Source organism: Cryptomeria japonica, chromosome 8, assembly GCF_030272615.1.
Source record: "Cryptomeria japonica chromosome 8, Sugi_1.0, whole genome shotgun sequence".
Taxonomy (NCBI): Eukaryota; Viridiplantae; Streptophyta; class Pinopsida; order Cupressales; family Cupressaceae; genus Cryptomeria; species Cryptomeria japonica.
In genome coordinates, this window is record NC_081412.1 from 482078254 (window position 1) to 482104721 (window position 26468).

At 34.5% G+C, this 26468-nt stretch overlaps 1 long non-coding RNA gene across 1 annotated transcript; it reads right to left on the reverse strand.

The window, feature by feature from the left end:
• Window positions 1–9495: 9495 nt before the first annotated feature.
• Window positions 9496–10780, reverse strand: LOC131077290 (uncharacterized). The gene is made up of 2 exons (XR_009358686.1): window positions 10429–10780; window positions 9496–9942 (listed from the first exon to the last, which is right to left on the reverse strand). It is a non-coding gene; the product is annotated as an uncharacterized LOC131077290 (long non-coding RNA).
• Between the last annotated feature and the right edge of the window lie 15688 nt (window positions 10781–26468).

Genomic DNA, 26468 nt, shown 5'->3' on the forward strand with positions numbered 1-26468 from the left:
TCTGAAGGGCCGTGACTTTCTTCTTCGGCTTCTCATCACTGCTACTCTCTTCTTCCGACGTATCATCTTCAGAGGATGACGAAGATCTATTCTTCTTCTTTTTGGCCGTCTTATTTTCACTTTCCAAGTCCATGGCCCGGTTGTATGCATCATCGTAGGATGTCGGAGGCACAATTTTCATCTTTCGTTGTAGCTTAGGGTTCAGACCCTCGACAAACCACCGCTTCTTTAAGCCATCAGCCGGTTGACTTTCCATCTTTCCGACTAATTCCTTTAGCCAGCGGCCATATGCCCGTATGGTCTCCTTCTTTCCTTGCTTTGTTCCATAGATTTCCGAGACTATCTCATTATCATCTCGGAGAAGCCGAAATTCCTTCTCGAATGCTTTCTTCAATTCATCCCATGTAGTTACCCCGGTTTTATCCAAGTCTGAATACTAGTCAATAGCCACTCCTCTCAGTGTGGCGGGGAACTGTTTCATCCGTTCATCCTGGTCAGTCACCCCGTTGGCTGTCCAGATGGTTTCGCAGGTACGGCAATGCCGTGCGGGATCATCTTTGCTATCCCCGTTGAATTTGGGCAACTTCTGTTTGGTCGCCATTGATGGAAGTCGTCCACTTGGAGGTGGTTGTGGCCGCGTCTGCCCTCCGACGCTACTCCCTCCAATGCCACTGATGTCTCTTGTGGTGGTGACCAAAGGTACGGTGTTCTGCCTTGTACCTACCGTGCGGTTAGCTTCCCTTTTGCCGTCACCCGTGCCCGGCTCCCTTCGGTGATCCTCCCTTTGTGGCGTGAGAGCGACTACCGTGCGGTTAGCTCCCCCTTCGCCGTCACTCATGCCCGGCTCCCTTCAGTGATCCTCCCTCTGTGGCGTGAGAGCGACTACCGTGCGGTTAGCTCCCCCTTCGCTGTCACTCGTGCCCAGCTCCCTTCGGTGATCCTCCCTCTGTGGCGTGAGAGATAAGTTTTTGAACCGATCTCGAGTCTCTTCAACTAGTTCTCTCCGTAACCTAGTTTCCTCCAGAAACTCTTCGAGGCTTCTCGCTCTACAGTAGTCTGGCGACGCGTAGAAATTCCCCTCGGCTTCTGCACCTTCCGTGACACCTCCTTGGTTCCCTTCGGGCAACCCTTCGGCAGGTCGTCCTTCGGCAAGTTGCCTCAGCCTCCGTTTACGTTCTACACGTTGTTCCAGAATCAAAGCCTTCTGCGCAGCCTCCCACTCGTCGGTTTCTAATTTCTTATTTCTGTCTTTATTCAATAAATTGGGCATTAATTGTGGTACAATTTCATGTTTCACAACACATAAACCAAAACACAACACGTCTTTATTAATTTATTCTTTTGTATACAATCAACATAATTCTTCTGCTTCTAACAGTGTTCTTTATTTCTCTCCCTTCACAATTTAAGGATTATTTGTCCTTCGTCGGTCTTCCCTACGTCTGTCATCCTGGCGCTCATGAAATTCTCGTAAGATTTGCTGTTGTCGGTTCTCACGGTAGGTGTCTTCTCTGCGGTTTTGAAGAGCCAAAAATGCTTGAGCCAGAAGGTTAGGCAAATTGCTCATTAACCGATTCACCACCGGGCTTACACCAAGCCCGCTCCACACAGCATCCTCTGGAACAGCCTCAATGGTGGCTTCCCTCCGTACGTGTGTTTCGATGGCCGCTTGAAGGATGCAAGAGAAATCTTTTGTGAGTGCTCGTTCTCCTTCGAACAGTTCTTGGTGATCCTCGTCAGGTTTACTGCTCGTCCCCTCGGGCAATGGTTGTCCCATTATCCCTGTGCCATGTAGTATATTCCTGTCCCTCCCGAAATAATTTCGGCAACGGCGCCAAGTGTTTACCTCCTTGGGTAAACAGGAAGAATATAGAAACTGAACAGCAATGCACAATGCAAATACCAAAGAAGTGCCAGAATAAGCTTTCCATTAATGTCAAGAGATGTTCATATTATATTTTGTCGTCAACATTACATGTCCTCCAACACCCGGAGGTGGTACAATATATGACAGCCGAAGGGGTGCGACACAATCGTCGCGACTCCAACTACCTACCCGTCGGCTAACTAACTATCAATAATTAACATTACTAAACTATACATTTTTTCCGATAACATCTTGAGGTCACCGGAGCCTTCCATGTCCATCTATTTTGGTCGTTTTCTTTTCAAAAACCGTTGTTCCAACCATTGTTGAAGCTCTTGCTTAGAGGTCATTTGGATCTTGCACAACCTCTGTAGAGGAAACCCTCATGTTTCCTGAACCCAGACCTACCGCTCTGGTCTGCCATTATTTTATTTAAATATACGTTTGTTGAAAATGGTTTTTTGTGTAATATCTCCAAACTTAGCATCATCTTGTTCTTCAGTCTTCAATATGTTTAATTCCTTTGTTGTAACACACTTAATTTCTTTCGCCACTTCTTCAAATGTAGTATTCCAAGTGAAAGCAGTATCGTCTTGCACTTTGCATTGAAGTATATATCTATTAGCACGTTTAGGGAAACTCTTATCACATCTTCCACAATACTAATTACCATTTCCATTACCGTTCACTTTTTTTTTTGCATTGCCTATATCCTATCTTCAACGGACAAGTTGTGTACCAAAAATTGTCCACCTTTGTGAAAGATAAGGTAGATTTTATGACTATCCAATATAATGAAAAGTTAGACTCTTCCCTTCTATATCAATCCAAGATCTCAATTGTTGTGACTCGAGAAGATTTGTATTTATAAGAAGTTGAGTTGTGGTAATTGTTCCCACAAATTTTCCACCAAATTCACTAATTCATGTAGCCTTGATAGCAAGAATGGGGAAAATTCCTAAATTGCACATTTTTTGGAGTTGTTGGCCTTCCTTATTGCAGAAACCACCCCACATTGCTAACTCCACCATACAAGCTGAAATATCTTTCAGTTGAAGAGTTCTTTTCTCAATCCTTGTGACATTTTTTTTGAATATTATGTTTGGTGGATTGATTGATTAAAAAACACCAATAATATCAACCATAGAATTGCTTTTCACGTTCTCAACTTCACTTGTTGGTGTAAAATGAAACATTTACTTTTGTATTAATCTATCGTCCTGCAAACACAACTCAACTATAGAATTACTTTCTATAAAGATTTCCCATTCATTCTTTAAATGGTTGATATTCTTTTGTGCAAGGTTGAGTCTCCCTTTAGAGATTGTAAACACTCTTCCAGTGTGTATATGATCATAAAACTATTCTGCAATATCAAAATCAACCAAGTCAAAATTAAAAACTTTTCCATCTCCTCTTGCATTTTTAAAATGATGAAGTTGATCCTTTGTAATGACTCTTGCCTTTATTATCCATCTATTCTGGGACATATTCAATGTTGCAATAGGAATGATTCTTGTAGGAGCTTCATTTCTTGCAACAATCGAGGAATCATATGGATTGTTGGTAGGATTCATCTTTGGATCATCATAATGAAAATAAAATATTATTTAATAGAAAAATTTGGCTTCATCAAGAAATTCTATAACCCCTATACAACATCAAAAAGAAAAAATCAAATAGAATTAAATTAGATTTATTTGGCCATTTTTATTAAATAAATTAAATTAAACATTTCACTTAAGGAAGCTTATAAAATGGCCAAGGGATATTAAGTGTATCTCTTTTGATAGTTCTCTCTTAGTAACTTGGAAACAAACTTTATGTCTAAGTCAACATTGCTCCTATTAAGTGCATCTCTTTTGATAGTTCTCTCTTAATAACTTGGAAACAAACTTTATGTCTAAGTCAACATTGCTCCATCTACAACTGAATACTTCAAGTTGGATAACCCATTGGCAACCAAATATAGTTTCCTCATCTAGCATAAACTTACAATTTTGGAGGAAGGACATCTTATCTTTCTTTTAAATTTTTCGTTAAGACAAATTTCTATAACTTGACTATGATCCTTTAGTATGAATCACTCATATTTTGCTTCCATTACTTGCATTCTATTAGAGACCCTAGCTTGGTTACCTATATTATCATGCATACTTAGTTCACCCTTTGATCAACTAAAAACAATCATAGCATTGTTATACTTTCTATATTTTGATTGTATTATTAGTTCCTACGCCAGCCGGATACTTATGCATTCACCTTGGTCATTTTTATTTTAGCTGACCAATCAGCTCTAAAGATTTTTAAAAATTTGTGTCTAAGTTGTATAGTTTAAATATTTATACATATTTAAATAATTCAAAAAACATTATTTATTTGCTTTCGTATTGGATAATAGGAACTACCGTAGTTGTTAAAATTATATTTTGAGTTTTGAAATTCTATAAAAAAATTAATTTGGCAGTGTGCATTTATTATTCGAAAGTTGTTGGTAGTTGCATCCTAAGTCCGACAATTGCATCACACGTTCCAATTACATTGCACAACATATGGGGTAATTGACCGTGGCAGTTGTGCAGATTTGTTATCGGAAAAAAATATCTCGCATTGAATGCATATTAAATGGTTAATAGGGACTAACTTCAATTTTTATTTTTTTTGTTGTTAAACGAAATTCCTTATTCAGCCTGTGGATTGAAGAAATCTAATACCTCCAGAAAATAGCTTCCTTGGGTATGTGATTGAAACTTCCTCTAAACCTGTAAGATGATCATCACTTTCCTCTTCGTTGTTTGTGGTTATAAAGATGCGTAATCATCATTTTTCTCTTTGTTGTTTGTGCTTATAATGCAGTGTTTTGTTCAAAGCTTGCAATAAGAGGGGCATAAATGGCTAAAGCGATTGTTTCTACTCTATTACTGTAGTATAATATTTGTTGTAAAGACTAACACAAAAAATCCCTTTTTTGAGCATGAACTGTCAAATTTTTTTGTAAAATGCCTCTTGTATGACTTAAAATGTTTTAAAATTGTTCAGTATCTGCATTATCAGGGTCTAGGATAAATTCTTGACTGCAATATATTTGCACCGGTTGCTGGAGCATACAAATCCACCACAGCTTGAGATTCAAAAACCCATAGTTGTACCGTATTTTACCTTTTTTTTTTTTGACACTATTTAGTTTGTTCAGTTTTGAGTAACTGGAATTTTCGGAATGGAAGAGTGCAGAATTTGACTAAAGTTTCAATATCCTATGTGTTCGCAACAAAAAAAAAAAAAATGAAAAACAAAGAAAAGACCTAAATGTAAGGCACTTGGCTTTCTACTGGTGATTTGAAAATGAGAGAAAAATTTCCCCAGGTTTTGGATAGGGAGGCTTGTCTGGTTTTGCAGAATTATTTGGGAAATTTTGAAATTTGTATTCTGGCATTTTTTTTGGTGAATTCCTCTTTATCATGCTCTTGCTTGAGCAGCAAGACTCGGTGAGTCTATTAACTTATTAAAATTTCTAGTTTTCCGTTTGTTTATTTTCATATTATTCGCTGTAAATTAGGCTAACTCGAAAGCAGAGAATGACATCATTGTTTTTGACTTTGTAGGAATATTCCGAATTTCTTCCTACTTAATTTTGCTTTTTAGCTTTTTCGGAGATCTCAAAGTTTACTGTAAATACTTAATGCAAAAGTCGGCATTGAGTCGCGATTAATCGTGAATAATCGCGAATCGTCAGAGATGCCGATTTTTTTCCCAAAGTCGGGCCAAAAAATCGTTGACTATCAGTCAACGACTTTGGCCGATTAATTGCGGGTAGAACTCTGCAAAATCGTGTTTAAAAATTGCGAAATATCTGCTCGGCTAAAAAAATGACAAAAACCCTAAAAATCACCTGTGAAAATAGACCGATTCTGATTATAGTTTGCATGGAATCAGTTAGGGTTCAAAAATTTTGTCCTTAATTTTTTGCCGGAAGTTTTGACCTCTACAAAACTTTAATGACTTTCTGTATCGCTGAAAATTGAAACCTTAAATATTTTTGTTGCATTTTGAATAAGAGCTTCACCTTGTCTCGCTGTTTCACCTGGGAATTATAAATAAAAAATCGGAAATAACGTTTCTGCAACTGATAAAGCTTGAGAAATACGAGAATAAGCTTTCCGTTGTTTCCTTATTTTGGGTAACTTTATATTATTGAGAACTTTAAATTAAAATCAACTCTAAATTAAAAAGTATGATATCTGATTTGGGGGATTATAAACTTTATATAGGTATTTATAAAAATAAAAAAACCTATAATCCTTACCTTCATTTATATTATTGTTTACTATATGTTTAATATATAATTAAAAATAATTTAATAATTAACATTATAAAATAATTTGTAAATTAAAATTATTATATATTATATTAGTGTCTTTTATTAAAATATATAGAATAATTATATAATTTAATAAAATAATAAATTAGAAGCGACAATCCTTACATTCATTTATATAATTGTTTGCTATATGTTTAATATATAATTAAAAATAATTTGTAAATTAAAATTATTATACATTATATTAGTGTCATTTATTAAAATATATAGAATATTATATAATTTAATAAAATTGTAAATTAGAAATATAAATAATTTAAAAATTAAAAATTAAAAATTCATATCTTTATAGACCATTAATAAATGTAAATGTAATAATATTTATTTTTAATTTATAATATATATTATTCAATTTTTAATATATAATTAATATATATAAAATAATTTATAAATTAAAATTATTATATATTATATTAGTGTGTAATTTATTAAACTATATAGAATAATTATATAATTTAATAAAATTGTAAATTAGAAATATAAATAATTTAAAAATTACAAATTAAAACTTCGCATCTTTATAGACCATTAATAAATGTAAATATAATAATATTTATTTTTAATTTATAATGTATATTATTTAATTTTTAATATATTATTAATATATATAAAATAATTTATAAATTAAAATTATTATATATTATATTAGTGTGTCATTTATTAAACTATATAGAATAATTATATAATTTAATAAAATTGTAAATTAGAAATATAAATAATTTAAAAATTATAAATTATAAATTCATATCTTTATAGACCATTAATAAATGTAAATATAATAATATTTATTTTAAATCTATAATGTATATTATATCATTTTTAATATATAATTAATATATATTTAATTTATACTATATTTAATTTTAAAAATATATTTATTTTTTATACTATATCCGCCCATTTTTTCTCGATTAATTCCAGATTTTTTTAAAGAATCTTATACTTTTGTTTTGCCCATTAATTCCCTCAAACTATTAATGCTTCTTTGGTACTATAAAGCATTGTTTCCTCTCTACCCAAATGAAATCCCTCTTTTTGTTTTTTTGCTTTTCTAGTTTTCTAAAGAAGTTAGCTAAACCAGCCAGTAGTAATTTAATAACCATTCATCTGTTTTCTCTTTCCGATCATTTGCTCAATGGTGTGTCAGATTCTTCAATGCTCTATAAAACAATTTCTTGTATTAATGTGATTAATAGTAAATTAAATTTTTGTTTAGCAGTGTCAAATTCTTCAATATTTAGTAAGACATTATTTTCTATTGTTGTTTTTAATTGTAGATTAAATTTACTCATTATGTTATTTAAGCTCAAATTAAGCTGCATTGTTATGTGTTCCATGCTGGAGTTATTTTTTTTGGTTGATTTGTAGTTGTTGAAAACGTAGCAAATTGATTTTGATAGTTAAATCTCTTGTCGTGGAGTTATGAAAATGGAGCTTTTTGTTGGTATGCTTCTACAATTTTCGATCAACTGCTCTCTGTGATGCTTCACGAGATTGGGCAAGTCAAAGGCAATAAGATGTTATTGTTGCTATTCCCAACTTTCAATTGGTAGAAATGTATTACTCTTGCTATTCCCAACTTTCAAATGTTTCTGTAGTATATTGAAACCCTATTACTCTGCCTTATTTACAAATACTACCTTTCTTTGTTTGTTTTTTAAAATTTCACAATTTTTTTTATAAACTCTATTTCTGCTAACGACATCATTGGCTTGCCCAAAACCCGTTTCAAATAACCAAAACTCTTCTCAGCGATTGAACTTCAAATGTTTCTAGAGTATGCTGAAACCCTATTTCTCTGCCTATTTAGAAATGCTACCTTTTCTTGATCGTTTTTTTTTTTAATTTTCATTATTTTTTTCTGACATTATGGTGAATAATCACCAAGGAAAAATAAATTATTTACAAGTTTTTAAAAATTTGGAGACTATTTCTCCAAAATCTGATCCATGACTTTTAGAACTGGGAAACGTAGTCTCTGCTAAACAATATTTAAATAACAAAACCCTATATCTAGATTTATGAAAATATTGAAGTAGAATTAAGTTAGAAAATGCAACACCTACAACACGCATACGTTACCAGGTTGGAGGATATCCCCATTTCCCAGTATGTAGGTTTTATCCTAGAGATGCATCCTTTTAAGAAAGCCCTTATTTTTTTTGCAATCAATAAGACATCCTTATTTTTGAATGTGTGTTGGTACTACTTTAAAGTTTAAACAATTCTGTTTCCAATAATATTTTTTTGTTTGAATGTTGTGTTTAGTAATCTCCTTCTACATTTTGTCTCTTAAAGGTTTTTTTATTTTGATTTAAACTGCATATACACAAATATTATAGTTTTAATCTATTCTTAAATATTTTGACTGAGAGGAGTTTAAATATATGAATATGAGTGTTTGTGTGACTTAAATTCAAATTAATGACAATCCCTGTAGAATTTTAACCTAACTTTTATTATAAGCTAGATTGTCATATTTGATCATTAGTTAGAAGTTGATAATCTTGTTTCTAACATTTTTATCTATTAAGTCTTATAAAACTTTAGCTAATAATTACTAGATTACTAAATTTGTCACTGAGATATTCTAAACTATATATATGGCAACTATATATGTTAGTCAAGATCAACACATTGCATACTAATTACTTGCTAGATTATACATCTGGTATTTGTAAGTTCCAAACTTAAGACTGTTGTTGCAGATTATTCATCAATGATATGATCCAAATCCTTAATGTTTTAGCTATAGATATAAGTAGCACAATCTAATTATTATGCTAGCTTTATTTAGATTGTAGTTATACCCAACTATGTATTTGGATCATATCAAGACAAATGCTAGATTTATTAGATTGACAACAAAATTAGAATAGAAATATGAGAGCTCTAAAGGGTTTAATGTGTATAATCTATAATAATATCTTGATATATAATAATCTTTGTTTGTGTCACTTAAATTCAAGAAGCGAACAATATATTTTTGTTTAGAATGATGATGCATAATCAGATTTTTTTAATCAAGCTTGGAACCTACACTATTGTTTGTAGGCAATAGTTAAAGACTTTTAGATCGAAAGCAATCTTCAAATCTGTTTTTGTTTCTAACTGGAGTTTTACCGCCTAATACAAAGTAAAGTTTATATTAGAATAAAACTTAAAACAATACCACCTAATATTAAGTAAAGTTTTCCTGGCTAAACTACGATTAGCAAACTGTCGTGTCCAATCAAGATTTCCCTTCATATTTGGAACAAAAAAAATTAACTTCATCATAGGTTTGTACTTTCAAGAGACAACTTCCAAGGGAAAAGATACGAAGCTATTAACTTTGGGAGAGCAAGGTTCATCTTTACCCAAAATGCCTTCCAGTTTCAACAAGTTTGTATGATTCTTCTTCAACAACTGCCCAGCCCTCCTACTCACTATATACCTAAGCGCGCACACAGCCCACACACAAACTAGAACTCATTCCTCAAAACACAGGTATATTGCAAATGGAATAAAATTGCAAAATGTTCAATTCAAGCTGTAATGGGTTTTAGCTAGGGGACATCTAAAACAACAACCATTACTTGAAAAAGATGCTACATGGTATTGAAAATGAGATCATTGCTAAACCCAAGAGGAAGAATGGTCTGCACTACAACTTGCATACGACTATTGATCTCTCCCACTTTATTCTGCAAAACATCTGAAAAAAATAGACTATCAAAAGATTATATATTTCAAGTAAATTGTTTCCACTCCTACTAGCAATTCAACAACCATTGTAGATTAAATTACACCAATATTCATGAATGCTCGCTTGTGTCATCTAGTAGCGATTGGCATTGTTGGTATTGCAGAAATTATGAAACAATAGGATACGACATTGCAGAGTGTTATAGTTCATATAATAGCAATTGCCCATTAAATTCAATCAAGAAATATATATATTCTGCTAGATTACAGTTAATCAAGCATAAAATCCACAAAAAAACCAACTGAACTTAAAGATAATTACAGATTAAATAAACATTATTAGAATCCAATTTAGCAATTGCCCATTAAATTCAATCAAGAAATATATATATTCTGCTAGATTACAGTTAATCAAGCATAAAATCCACAAAAAAACCAACCAAACTTAAAGATAATTACAGATTAAATAAGCATTATTAGAATCCAATTTGTATACCTCAATGAATCCAAGTCTCCAATTGATACCAAATTCACAAAAAACATGTACTCAGAAATCTTCCATTACCTGTTTCAAATATTTTGGTCAAATACGGTTCTCCTTTTACTAACTATCCTCAGACAGGGCTATTATGGTATGGTAAGTACAAGTGTGTCATGCAAAGCAATAAACACATACGTGGTAGAATAAGCATTGCAGATACAAACTTAATACGACAACTCAATACATGCAAATTAAAATAATAACACTTTTTAAAGACGTGTCGTTGTCTAACACATAGTCCTAGGGAGCCTTGCCTGCTTCAGATTCTGTCATAATTGAGGGCTAAAGTAATGAAAACATGCCTAAATCTAAAATGGCTATGAAACAAATTGGTATAAAACTAAAAATAATCAAAGAAAATAATAAAATTACGATCTAATTTTACTAATTATTTTTGTTGAGGTTAAAGTTGAATGGTGGGAGAATTAGTCAAAGTTAATGTCAAAGGGTTACACATACTTATTTGAACAGTTTGCATCTTGCCGAAGAGGAGGCTTCACGTACATTGTGATAGTGAAAGAACAATGGTCAATTATGTCATCAACTATCATATTAGAATGCTTCAATGCTTAAAATGCTTCTTTCAGCTTCATTACACTTTCAAAATAGGGCTCTAAATATTTACTATGGGCTTTCACAACATGCATTTTTCCTATTTAACTTTTTTTTTCTTCTTCTGCACACGATTTTGTGCTCACATACTTTTATGCATATTGATTTGAAAGTATTTTAGCACTCTGCAGCTTCCAACTTTTGGTTCAAGCTGTTAATATGATTATGAAATTATTATCCACGATAGATAATATTTACTTCATCTATTTGTATCTTTCTATGCATTTTGGTGTTGATGCTTTCAACAACTTATCAACACAATAATCTGTATTAATAGAAAAAGAAAAGGAACTTCGTCTAAACCATCTTGCACCGCATAAAAAGTAAGTGATGTTCTTTAGCAAAAAAAAAATGACCCAAGACAAAAGACTTAAAGAATATTGATACAATTGACAATTTATACTTTCATTTCTTTTATTCATCTAATGAAATGGCATTTCAGTAATTAATTGTGCTAAGTTTCTTTGGACCTACTCAAAGGCTTCACATGCGATCCATGACAGGCAACAACTTCATCAACGAATGTTTCTAAATGAAGAAGATAGCTTATTTGCTTTGGTTTTTAAAGTATTTCAGGGAGCAATATAAACATATCTGAAGTAAAGGTATTACATATAAAATATTCAATCTGTTTAGAATGCTACAAAAATCTACAATGTTTTTGAATGCAGGCTTAAATTTTGTATTCCAAATAGTAATAAATTCTATTAATGCAGGTAACCTACTGCAGTTTGATAAGCAATTCATGCTACAGGAAAGTCAAGCATCATTACTTATAAAAATTATGCGCACATTACAAGCTCATCCTCCAACATCTGCTCTATGATATCTGATTCAGATATTTTCAATGAGTTATAATGTACTTTGGAGCAAACAATTTTTTATTCTTACATTTACAATTCTACTTAAATATTAAAATGGATTCAATGATAAATGTCATGGATTTAATATCATAAATATTCACTTGTTTTGCATCATTGAATAAATATGTTAATTTTTCATTTCTGACTTCTTAACTACTCTAATACAGTAATTAACTAGTAAATAACTATTCTAATATGTTAATTAATTAGTAATTAATCTAACACTGTTAATTATTCTAATCACCATCTTATATAATTATATAGCTCATACTTCCAACAAAAACTTGAAACATTACACTTTTGACAGGAACTTGACGCTTTGCATCCTTGTCATTAAGTGTCTTAGCTCACTTAATATCACCTCATAAATGAGAAAAGAAGTGTACTTCTCTCATGATAAATGTCGCAAAGTATGCATTCATAAGCATTTTTTTGCTTATTATTATGATTGGGAATCTTCCAAAAGGGAAATAGTCAAGCATGTCCTTGATAATCCTTATCAATGAGAGACAAACTATAATTGTTCCATAGTGCGTTCTATATATTATTAAAATTCTATGGAAACAACTATCTGTACATTTGTTTCTTAAAATATTTATAAAAAAGATAGCACTGTGAAAAAAAACCTTAAATATCTCATTACTACATTAATATCAATATGGAAAGAAAATGTTCTCCAAATGAATATTCACGATAGGAAAGTTCTTAAAACATTTTTCTGACCATCCTGAAGAATAAGTAGCTTCCCAGTCAAATTCATCAGGCTACTACACTTGCTACCATTTTTGAAGCATAAAGTTGATTATTGACAGTCAAACAAATAATATTTGGAGCCATCCAACAAATAACACCAAGGTCATAGTATTTGGCACTTCATTAATCATCAAAATTATCAAATTGTAGCATAGTTTCATCACTTCCAAACAAAGGATTGACTAATTGCAGAGTTTTAGGTGTATTTGACATCAATTTTCAAGGTTATCAACACTTACCAGCAATTGTACTTGCCGAAAGCATACCATATTAGTTTACTACGGTAATTTTAAGCCGATCAAGTCCCTATAACAGCAACTATATCCTTGCCAACTTACTGATATAACTGTACCTACAAATTATCATTTCTGTGACGATTTCACAGTTGCCCATTAAGTTTAAAATCATTGCTACAGCTATTGTACCTACAAATTGAAGATGATGATGATGAGTCTTGGCAGCTTGAGTATAAAAGGGAGGAGAGACTAGATGGATTGAGGAGCAGTGATTCTAGTGAGGAAATGCCAGATGGTGATGAGGACCTATTTGTGGCTGCATCTGTGGAACAACCTAGTTTGAGCCTTGGTGGCATGGGAACACTACCCATTCAGTCTCCTGTGGATAAAGGAAAAGCCCCGACGGGTGCCTAAGTTCTTATTAGCTGGATGTCTTTGCTATTGAAGTTTTTATCAATGGTATAACTTAAAAATTTATTTAGTATACTACATTTCTGGCATAGTAGGAGCAGTATGCGTCCAATTTGGGCCCCCAATGGTTGGGGAATTTTGTCGAATGAATTTTGTTAAATTTTGTATTGAATTTGGTCCAATGTTTGGATCTTGGAGCTATGCTTGGATCTCCAACCGTGATAATGTAATTTTTTATGATATTAATATAAATCCTCTGCAACTCTGTTGCATCTTATCGATCAAGGAAAACAAATTTATTGTACCTACAAGTTATTGCTATTTCAAGTTGTTGCAGTGATAATAAAATTGAAAAGCCTTGCATATTAGATTGTCACAGTGACACATACATCCAAATTCACATCTTTTACATTGTTACAAGTTGATGCTAAAAAGAAACTATAGGCTTTGTACATTCTTTTTGTTTATAGTTTTTTTTAGTTCTATTACTTTATACTGGTCAAGATACAAATTTGGATGGTGATCAAAGTTTTCTTTATTGTATACACAAGTAATTACATGTTTAGCTAATGTGGATACAATATGTTCACTGAACTTCTATTAATGTCTGATATAACCACTCGACTTATAGACATTTTTTTTTCTTTTTTAACAATGCTTTGAGATTTAAACTTAAGAACTACCATGTAGGAGGCTTGCAGCTAACCACTGCTGCGTGGGGTCATCCCAAAATCATTAACTATTTTAACAATTAGATCATGTGTTTGTTGAACTAATTTGTGACCTGTGATTTATGGGGAAGAGAACTGCAATCAATATAAATATTGATTGAAGTTTTAATTCACCATAGATGGTGGTGCAGATCAATGTCTAGATTCCACACGGGTAAAGACAATATAGCAATAAAAATATGCCCTAGCCATTGCACATAGGATGATGTTCTTTACCATCCCCTAACCATCATCAATGTAGGGTTCCTGATTTGCTTTCTTATGTTTGAAAAAAAAAATGTTATATAAAACTTCCAATGAGTTTTTCACCCAATTTTTTTGGCATGTTTAAGAATTTTAAGCCTTTTTTTAGAAAACCACTGCTATCTTTTGGTAAAACCAAGGGGGCGTTAATAGAAAAAAAAATTCGGTGAGTACTCTTGGGTCCTGTGAGTACTCGACAAGTTTTTAAACCTTGCTTATAACAATATTGTTTTTGCAATCATCATACCATTATGTTGCATTATTACGTTTTGTTCTTAGTTTTGAATTTATTTATAAGTACATTGCAATACCTATTTGTAATTATCACCTTGAAAATTTCAACTATGACTTTTTATAGGCTATTTCAAGCTAAGATGTCTTATTCTATGCTTTCTTTAATCTCTTAAATATGCTTAATGCTAGACTCTATAGATTATTATGCAAAATTGAGTCCACTCTAAATATTGCATGCACTTAGTTAAATTTTTTTTACGTGGTGGGCATTTTTTGCATGATAAGAGAACAATTCACCTTGGCATTTTCAAAGATGAAAAAGTAGGATGGATACATTCTTTATATTTTCTTCTCCATACAATCATCACTAGTGCTTAGTATAGAACAATTATTTTTCATCAATTGGTGTTGAATTTGGAATGCAACAATTTATAGGTTTGACAAAATTTCTCAAAGGAAAAAAATATGAGCTTTTATGTTGGTTGGTAGACTTCTTGTTGGTTGTCGCAAAAAGAAAAGAATAGAAGTATGCATAGGAGAATGAGCCTGCTATTTTCTAAAAAGGGTTTTGTTGCAAACGAAAGTGGTAGATAAGAGGCGAGTTACCAAAAGTCTATATAGCTTCTGTACCACTATATACTTACTAGATGGACTCGATTCTTAAGACATTTGATCTTAATCATTTCTAATTAAAGCTTACACATAATTCACTGATTTTGTATAGTTAAACTTTGCTCAATGCAGTGTTGTATTAAATGAATGGCAACATCAATAATTACTTAGGATTGGGGAAACAACATCAAACTTGCAAGATGGGGAAAGAAAAGTATAATTCTTGCAATCTAGGGCAACCTTGATGACCATGGAGAAGGTTCTAGGACAGATTTGAGCACATGATGGTTTTAATTTGTGTGAAATCTAAAATAGTAGTAGGATAAACAATTAAAATAAAAACTCGTTTCTTATTATGTTCTCTTAGCAACTGATCAAAGTACATGCATGTCATTATTGTGAGTCCAAGAAATACAACTCACCTTGCGTTGATCTACCCTCGCTATTATGTATCTTCCTCACTAACTATAGTAAAGTGATATATCTTCTCAAATGCGACTTCCTCCAAAATGCCACCTCATTGAAGGATGTATCCTCTCCTGCCAATTGCTTGAAACTTCTCTTATTCCTCCCTGGGTTTTAGCTCCACGTCTCCTCTAAATAGTACCATCATACTCTAAATTTAGTGTGTTACTTTTGCATGTAATTGTTCCAATTCTTGTTGCTTTACAAGTAGATTAATTGTATACAAACCAAAACCAACTCCACTCTTATGCATTATTTTTAAAGTTGTGTTGGTACCATGCTCTTCTATTCATGCATTTGTTTTTTTTAGTTTTTAATATGACCACCTAGCTTTAACTTTAGTTAGTCAAACTTTAAGTTTGACTTTATTTTATAAACTTTCTTGTAAGCTCACATGGCATGCATTTTATTCTGTTTTAGTTTAAAATTACGTTCTTATAAAAATGAAGCACTTAAAACATTTACTTTTCCTTATATAAGGTATTACTTTAATATATATTTTTACCTTTTTTAAAAGTAAAACATACAATTTTCCTCTTTTAGAAAAAAAGCTATATTTTATATTAAAATTAAAAGGTAAGAATTTTATATTGTTTTATATTAATTTGATTTTAACTTGTACATAATAGACCTATGTTCGAATAAAACTAAATATTAAATTGATTCTAACTTACAGTTAGAAATGCAATTTATTATGTATGAAAGGAACTATATAATTTTAATAATATATATTATTTAATCTATTTTAAATTATTTTAATTTAATTTAATTTAAAATAAAACCCACTAAAATTAAAAAATTAAACATTTTATTTTTTAAAATAAATTGAATCTTATTTTATTTGAAGTGTAACTTTCACAACAATTCCAATTCAATTTCTATTGGATAATCTTTTTTTTTAATTCAAAGTGATGTCAACTTGTCACATCTTAAACTATTTTTTTTTATCAATAAAAAGTTTTTGTATTGATATTAATAATAGAAGGATTACATAAAGCTAATACAAAAATGGCTAAGCCATACATGTTCCTATCACTCAGAGCACCCAACATCTTGACAAGTATAGATGACTTCCATTACATATATAAAAAAGACAATCCTCTCTTGACTCTTCAAAAAACCCACTACTAATGATTTGCAGAATCACCTAGAAGTCTTCCTCTGCTTAACCAGTAGTTTTCCTTCCTGAAAACTTGATTCTTCTTTCTCTTCTTCTCCTCTACAACCTCCTGATCCTGGAGAGTAACTTCCCTATTCCTCGGGTGCTCTTTGATATGGTCCTAGCCTTCCTAAGCTTCAACTCTTCTAGCTTCTCGATCATCATTAGCTCCCCAAACCAAAAATGGCCTCAAAGGGGGTTCGAATTCAGTTGCATGTAACCATTCAATAGATTTGGTGATGATTCGTTCTCCCAAACGAGCCATAAGAAGGAAGTAATTTAGCCCATCTTTCTGCTCCTCCCTCACACATTCTCTCATAACCCACTTCACATCTTCTTTTGTCCCCAACTTCAAACATCAATCCATACAGATAGAAGCAATATATGTGTTTGTTCAGAATCTAAATGTCAACTTCATATATGCCACGCCTAAGAGAAAATCAATCATTGTTAAGAACTAAGGATCTTTTATCTTGAAAATGTTTCTCATTATTTCCTTTGTGACAATTCCTTTGAATTCTCCTCGTTGCTTCAATGTACTCAAAGAAAACTTTATCTTCGTCATAGAACAAATCCACACTCTGCAACCTCTCCAACTTCCTATAAAATCTTGCACATACAACCAAAAAACAATGCTTCAATAGAGAAAGATGTCAATTGATAGATGCATGAAAAGTTTAATAGCACTCTCTCTCCTCAAATACGATATTACCAAATGAAATGAAAGATATGATAGCCTTAGTAGTGGCGACGTCCTTACTATTGCATGGTGAAATTCACATCACATCTGACTTGTAAGGACTTCACCCCTCCATCTTGTTGATAGCTCATGAGAGAAATTTTTTTTGCATACTCTACACACACAAACCATCCCATCTCGCCTTCCCCAACAACCCTTCTTTTTTGATAAAGCCCGATTACACTTAATGGGGTTGATCGAGTATTTGAATTGATCCACTCAACAAAGCCTCATCAAATAGCCTTCACCCATTGCAAGGTTCAACCACCTTATCTAAGTCTTGAAAGTTCCCCCCCTAGAAACAGAGTCCCTTTTCTCTTTCCACCCCCCAGTTTGAGAGTACATCAACCTCCACATTCCCTTCCCTTCTAATATGCAATTTTTTTTTTAATATTAGACATACGAAAAGAATAAGAACAAAAGGATCAAAGTTTTGTAAACATTGACCTGATTACTACACAAAAAACTACACTGGACACTGTACATATTAATTACAAGCATGGCTAAGTTCATGCCAAAATGTACCAAGACTAGCCATAAAAAAGAACCAGTTGGGACACAAAAAAATGACTAGAGCTCCATACAGGTAGTCCACCCCAGAGGTCCCTTCATCCATACTATCCTCCTACCCTGTTTCATTTGCACCAGCTACACAACTTGTTCTCTAACTGCCTCTCCGTGTCTCTGAATTTTATCCATGAGCGCATCAAGTGCACTCACAAAATGGACCCTTTCTCTGTTTGTCCTTCCCCATGTCTATCCATGGGATAACTCATATATGAATACCCTGGTGTGCCCATCCTAAATAAATCTCTAGAACTTACTCTTCTCCAATCTCATAACAATTGCAACGTGCATCATAATTGAATGATATGTGAGTATACGAAAAGACTCAGTAAGAACTCTAGCTTTACCTTGTTATTTGTCTTCATTTCTAATTTTCCATATATACCATAATATATCACAAGAAAGAACATACCAAAAGAGATTAGAATCTTTTTTAATACCTTGAATAGAACTAGAAACAATATCCATAATATTAATAGTTGCAGGGATAGAAAAACCAAACATGAACCAAATTTCTCTAGCAACAATGCATTAAGAAAATGTGTCTAACGGATTATGTCACTTTGTGCACACTGCAAAGATCATCATTCTGTTGTTTCTTCTTAAAAGGAAGCCTATTGAGAGTAAAAAGCTATTTGAAACATTTCTTCTTGGGAGCCACGGGGTTGTGCCACATTCTCATGAGCACTTGATGCCACTGTGAATATGAAAAGTCGGCATGCCAAAAGGAGTTGATATGCAATAGAATAGATTCATTATATGTCAAATCATTATAGACGGATTTAGCCTTGATATTAGCAAGAAGATTACCATCAGACCAAGTAAATGTATGGAATCCATCCTCATAGATTAAGCACTTTTTTGGAAGATGCAAACCATGACAAGTATTTCAAATCATATTATAGGTCCTCCTATTGGAGGTCGAGAGATCAAATTTACTAGAGAGATCATCCCAAGTAATAAGACAGTCATTAACTATGATATCTTTAAAACAACATATACCTTTGTTGACCCACCTCCTAGCAAAATAATCCTGAGTAAGAGAAAGGGGCTTTGGATTGTGGTACAAATTCCACCAAATAGATCTTTCACCGCATATGAGATCATTACTATTGGCCCTATTGTTATAAATCTTAGGCCTAACAACCTCCCATTCTCTCCAAATGGACTTGAAGACACATGAGCTCGGGACAGAGACTGGGAAGCCAACAACTACTAGGTCACTAAAAGGGAGAAGTTTCCAAGTTTTGGATCCTTTGAGAAACACCATTTTAATGTTGTTCCTAGTAAGCACCTTCCATGGCTCATTGCCTACTAGAGCATGGAAGATCCATTTAGCAACCAGGGCAATGCCTTGCAACTTGAGATCTTACAGCCCCAACCCCCCCAACTTCTTCTCCAAACAACACCACTCCCACCTCACAAAGTGCATTTTCTTGTTACTTTTCCCATTGATGCAGTCAAGGTAGGTAGATCCAATGAAGGACAACCCATCCTTGCAGCCTAACAAAAACACCATGCAAGGTATACCAGTAACCAGTAACATAATGCCAAAAATAGAAGAAAGAACAATCGGTAACAACACATAATACATGACCGGTACACAATATAAATAATTCTTATAACAGATTGAAGAATAACATATGCCACATGCTAGATCGCAGTCCAGGATACAAACAATGCTTACAACACAACTATAATATCCACAGATCATCTACAATCAAATCGGCCTTTGGAAATAGTCTGCCAGTTCTACCCTAATGTGGACCTTAGCCCTTTCGGCTTCAGTCCACCGGACCAGAATCTCACTGGTTCTACATCTTCGCTTGATCTCTAAACTCTATCTTCTATCTTTTATTTTTTGTCTTCTCAAATGATTCACAAACTTCTATTTATACCATCCGCAATTAATAATAACTTGATCAAGTCGGCCCAAAGACCAACCGGTTTATGAAACGTGTAAACAATATCAAGTCGGCTCCAATCATTAAGAACAACTTCCAATGCACAAAACATCGCGCGGTCCTCCGAGAAACATAAAGAAACATAAATCAACGATCCACAAGTCACGAGAATCAACCGCGACCCGATCCAATTTCGCTCAACACTCTAGAAGACTAACCGATAAGAACATATCAACCGGGCCAATAACATTATCGATAACTCACCGGGATCAAATCCAAATGCCATGAAACTCGAACATGACAAAGACCACAAAATCAAGGGAATAAAACCAAAACCACAACACTAAACTCTCAAACATGAAGAAATGCCATGATCTCCAAGCAATTCCATTGCTAACTGCCCAATCGGTAAGAACTACACCAGTGCTCTTGCATCAACCATCCAACCAAAGGAAATTTATGATCGCTTTCTGAATCTTATTAACTTGATAATTGCTAAACATCCAAACTGATGCATAGTATATGTTGTAAGAGGACAATATCTTTTGGCAAACCTATAATCTCCCAGCTAAGGACAAATATCGCTTATCCCACTTTTTCAATTTGCCCTCAATCTTCCCTCTAACCCACATCCACATCTATTTCATGAAAGCGAAGATCGAGAATGGGATTCCCAAGTACCTTACCAATTTGTTAGGACCCCATTGATAGCCATATTGAGTCAACCAGTCAGGTGGTTCATCTTTCCAACCCAACAAGGTTGACTTGGTTTGAGAAATTCTGGCCCCTAAAGCTTCTCCAAAAAAATTAATCTTGGAAACCAAGGAATCAATATGCTGGTTGGATAGTTCAAGGAACAATGCAGTATCATCGATAAACTGTATGTTGATTAGGTCTGAGTTATTCGAAAGAGAGATTCCTTTGATTCTGGGAGAGAGGTTATTATCTCTCAAAATATAGAAGAGAGCATCTAAGGCAATAACAAACAGGATCAAAGATCTTGGCCCACTCCATAGCCTCCCAGCTAGCGATAAGGTTATCGAGGATATATCTGTGCTTAATGAAGCCGATTTGTGTGGGACAAATAAACCATTGTGTCCTGGCTCTAATCATGGCCTCCTTCATCTTTAACTTTTGATGCCTTCATAGATTATCTCTAGCCCGTGCCACTGAATGAGAATACTCAATGTCACTGGGATCCTTCTGGATCACCTCCTTTGCATAATGTAGCTTTTCAGTGAGGAGTCTTTGCTCATATATGTAGTCTTTTTCTTTCTTTTGACCCACAGTCTTAAGCAAACATTGCCAGATTTTGACATTTTTATTCCATTTGCTGATGTGGGACTATAGGTTTTGGCTCCCCTTATTGAGTTGTTTGATAATGAATATGGCCGCTAAAACATCTTGATCCTCTAGCAACCTAGTGTTTAACAAGACCTTCTCACTATTACCACTCTGGGGTGGAATGCAATCTCTAAGAGTGACGTGATTTAAAATAGGATGGTGGTAAGAGAGGGAGACCAACCACCCCAACATTGAATTTCCTTGACTATCTGGAGTGAAAGAGAAGAAGTCCTTGTTGGCGTAGAACCTGTCAAGCCTGCAATAGATCGTATTGTGTTCTTTTTGGTAGTTACCCCATGTGAACCATATACCCTTGTAGATATGTCTCATGTGTTCTAGGGGGTAAAAGAGCTTCCTAATACTCTTCATCCTATCCCAATGCAACCTTTCACCGCCTTTCGATTCCATACCAACTCCCTCCATCTTGTTAATCTGATTCTCTATCATGTTAAAGTCTCCCCCTAGAATCCAGGAGATGTCTGGGAGTGAGCCTGACCATTTCCACAACTCTGATCTATCTCTATAATCATTGGGAGCATAAACCGAGCAAACTCCAAAGGTGGAGTTGTCGATCTTGAGGGAGACACACACCACTCTATTGTAGGGTGAATGTCCAGAATTGAGAATGGAGTCTCTCCATTTATCATTGACTAGGAGAATAGTCCCTCCTTTCCATTTTTCATGCTTGGTACAAAATTTAATGGCATCCCTCCATATAAAGTCTAAATTTACCTCAAGTGTATAGTTTACTGCTTTAACTTCTTGCAACATAACCAGATCAACATCCCTATGTTGATTTAGGAATCTCCTAATGATATGCTTCCTGTCAGGGGACTCCAGCCCCTGGATATTCCATTATATGAACTTCATCACTAACTGTGGAGTTATTTAGACTCTTTGGCAATTCTGAAACTACTAAAACACTTGGGGAGCTCAACTTTCCAGTCCACCTTTTTGGAAAGGGGAGAGATTTTATTTTTAGATCCCCTAGGTCATCCTCTCTTTCTCTTGGGTTGAGGAGTAGGCCCATCACTATCCATATCTTCCAGTTCACCTCTTTCGATATCACAATCATACAATGTTTCCTCCCCTTGGCCTGTCTCCCCAGTAGCAACTGAGAAGTTGGAGGCCAACTCAACCTCAACCTCAGACTCATGATTATCCATATTATACCACTCTTCAAAAAGGCCAAGATTGGAGAGGGTGGGGATATTGTTAGGGTTAGCTTTACCAATAGTGGGGTCAATAGTAATGATCTCAAAAAAATCAAAGTCTGCAATATCAACATTGTTGTTAACAGGGGAGGACTAAACCGTAACATCAATGAGGTGAGTGGGGAGGGGGATTCCCTCCTCCCTATGGGGATCCGAAGTTTTTGAAGGTTCAACCGATTCTATCACAATTATCGAAGATTCTGCTAATATATCATATTTATTGAAGACCTTGATAGTCTTTGGATCACTGAGGGGGGGGGGGGGTTAGGATTACCACCCCTACCTATCTCATTCATGTGGCAATCCAAACCTTCGAATTCTCTAACCATATATTTAAAAAGAGAAGGTTTGTTAACATTACCTCCAAATTTAACCTCAGGCAGAGCATCGAGCACATCATCGTGTATGGGGGATGCAGTAGTATCATGCTTAGAGGGATTTGTATGAAATTTATCCTTTCTGAGCTTCGCGACATCCCTAATCTTATCGAGATCTAGTTGTTGGGCGATCTTCTTTTTATTCCTTTTGGCTTTAGGCACCACAAATTTGAAGCCATCATTTTGGGCTTTCGCCACTTGAGAAATAGCTTTGAAAATTGTGGAATGGGGGGGGTGTCTGTCATAAAGGTGCCAAAGTCTGCATTGCTATCCAAAGTGGGAGGCTCTTTGTGAGACTCGGAAATCACCTTATTGACCGTCTCTCTTAATGAGTCTATTTTGGCAATCAAAGGGGAGGGGTCATCGGAAATAGGGGTAGATGGAGGACTAACCTTCTCATGACCATTTGTAACCAATTGGTCATCCTTATGGGTTTTCACCATGTCTCTTCTAGAGACCAAAATAGGGCAATTCCTTCGGATATGCCCTTCCCTTCAATAGAGGAAGCAAGCATTGATCCCACCTAGGGTCTTCATCAATATTAATATTGATGAATTTGGGAATACCACGAACGAGGTTAATAGATACAAGAACCCTGACATCCAAATGGGGGTTGAGGTTGGGAGAGTTGTCTATATGAATGACTCTCCCAATCAGTTCGAAAATTTGTGGAATGAATTTTCAAAACAGAGGTGAGATATTCTTAATCTGCAACCATCTAGGGCATGAGAGAGCCAAAATATCTTCATTAATCGTGTTAGGAGACCGATTTAAGACACAAAACGTGCATTTGCCCACCTCTCAGAATTGTTTCTTAACAACTTCCGCTTGAGATTTGTGATCTTTGAAAAAAAAAAAACCTTCTAAACCATGCAGCAGAAGGAGATATTAAACCCAACTTTTTTTTATTTCACTCGATATTTAAATTTATCTGTCAATTTTTTCCCTTGGATTTGGAATAGTTTAATTTTTGAGATATAGGGGAAAGGACCTAGTAGTTGTGCACCCTAACTTCGCGCTTCTCAAAATCCTACTTGGAAATTTCAAATCACTCCGATTTTTTTACAGTAGCTTACTTGGCAAGTCCCCTGCTTATAACTAAGGTTTCAGGGCCACCTCATCAAATATGATGCCACATCAGCATGCTTTTTGCCAAGGTGTCCAAAACAATCCCCCAAAAAGTGAGACCAATAGGCGTGCAAAAGGGACCCCAATAGTTGTGCAGCTGATATGAGATCACCTGATTGGTTACTTTTAACAATATTAGTACATTTCTTAACAACTATTGGTACATTTCCTAACAACTGCTGGTAGATTTCCTAACAAAAATTGATATTTTTTGTTTCAAACAATAGATTTTATTTGTACAATTTAGAACAAAAGATATCAACCCTCGCAACAATTGATCCCCTAAATTGTTCAGTCTCATAAACATCACTAAGAGCTTTTGTTTCATTTCAATTATTGGAGATTTGAAATTTTAGCTAAGCCACGAATAATCGCACGCTAACTGGAGTGAAACATTAGAAAGAAAGAAAGAATTTTAACGTCCACAAGGCTAAGAATAGCCTATGGGACAATCTGATCAAGCTGAATCAGTTTTTTTAAGGTCTGATCTCTGCTTATTCAAGCTGATGATGAGAGCACCCATCTTCATGATATGCTCCTCGTTGAACAGGTTATACCATGTGCTGGCAGTTAGGAAATTGGCAAACTTCTCCTGACTGACTTTAAGTGCTTCGCACTCCAAGATAAAATGTTTTTCAGTTTCCACACTCTCGCTGACGCAAAACAGGCAAACTCTTTCTTCCCAAATCTCTTTTGGCCTTTTCCACCACGCGGTCTCACACCGAAGTTGGTGAGAGTTGGTTCTAAGCTATGCGATTAGAATTTTAGCCTTCCATGATATATTAGCCCCTATATAGACTTTTTGAAGACGATCATAATTGGGGTTGAACTCATTAATATAGTATTGTTTCTTCCTTCCTAACCCAATACTCCAATTTTTCTTGTAAAACTTTTCCATAACGAAGACCTTTATCTCCTTGCTGTTTGTGGGGCATGAGTTCAAATAAATATCCCATTTTTTCAACCATTTGATATTTTGTTTCATCCACGTCTTCTTCCTTTTGCACAAAGTGTCGTTGACAACAACCTTAGGCCATCTATCTTCTCCCATTTGCTCGGTTGTTTTTAAATAGCTAATGAGACACACCATAGCAGCTGCGTCAATAGGGGCAGCACTCATTTCACTTAACATGATATCATATGGGACCGTGCTTTTAATTTTGAACTTGCTTGTGATCAAACGTTTTTGAATTCTCTCAATTTGCTTCCATTGAGAATCTAAGGTACTGCTGGCCCAAACTTCACAACCATATAGAATAACCGGCAACACCAAAAGCCTAAAAAGTGTTTGGATGGTTTTCCAATCCCAAAGCTCAGCCTCTCTGCATCTATTTTGAAGTGCATAGAGTGCCTTCCAGCCGCCTAGAGTTCTCTTCTTCCTGCAACCTTCCCAACTAAGACTCTTGTTGAAATCAATTCCAAGGTATTTGTAATCTGCAACTTCTTCAAGAATGCTACTTTCAAAGTAAAACTTATGTTGCTCTTGTTTCCTTCTACTTGAGAAAACCATGATTTTCGTCTTGCTGATATTAACTTGCATTTCCACTATATTGCAAAAGCGCTCAAGGGCAAATAAGTGTTCTTGCAAACCAAGGGCGGAATTAGCAAGCAAAATGAGGTCATCAGCATAAAGGAGCAGCCTTATCACAAATTCACCCAATTGAATACCAACACCATTCTACATGTTTAACCATTCTTCAAGTTTGTCAATGTATAAGCCAAACAAGGTAGGGGAAAGAGGACACCCTTATTTGACACCAATATCACACCTAAAACTAGTTGAAATGCCATTAGGAGTTCTGATTTTCAATTTAACCTCCTCATAAAGCCTATGAACAACAGCCCTAAGATGAGCCGGGATACCAAGCTCTTCCATTCTGTGCCACAGTTTGTCACGTGGGACTGTGTCAAAAGCTTTTTTGAAATCAACAAAGCAACATAAGACATCTTCCTTTTTCTCCCAGGTTTTTTCGATGGTGTGTCTCAAAGTAATACCATGATCAACTGTGGAATGTTTAGGTTTGAAACCAGCTTGACCTTTTGCACGTTTATGATTTTCTTCTGCCCATTTGTTGATTCTATTTTCTATCATGCTGCCAAATAACTTAGCAAACAAATGATTGATCATTATAGTCCTATAGTTGGAGGGGTTATTGACATCTCTACTGTTGAAAAGAGGTATAGCAAGACTTGTAGTCCAATCTTTAGGAAACCCATGAGGAATGATGTTATTTAATATTTTTGCAATATGAGGGGCAAGGACTTTCATGCCCCACTTGAGAAACTCTGCTTGAAGTTCACCTAAGTCTTTAGCTTTACCAACACCCAATTTCTTAATACCCAATTCAATTTCTTGTATGGTGAAAAGATTAGTAGAAATGTTGACCAAGGGTGGGGGAGCCA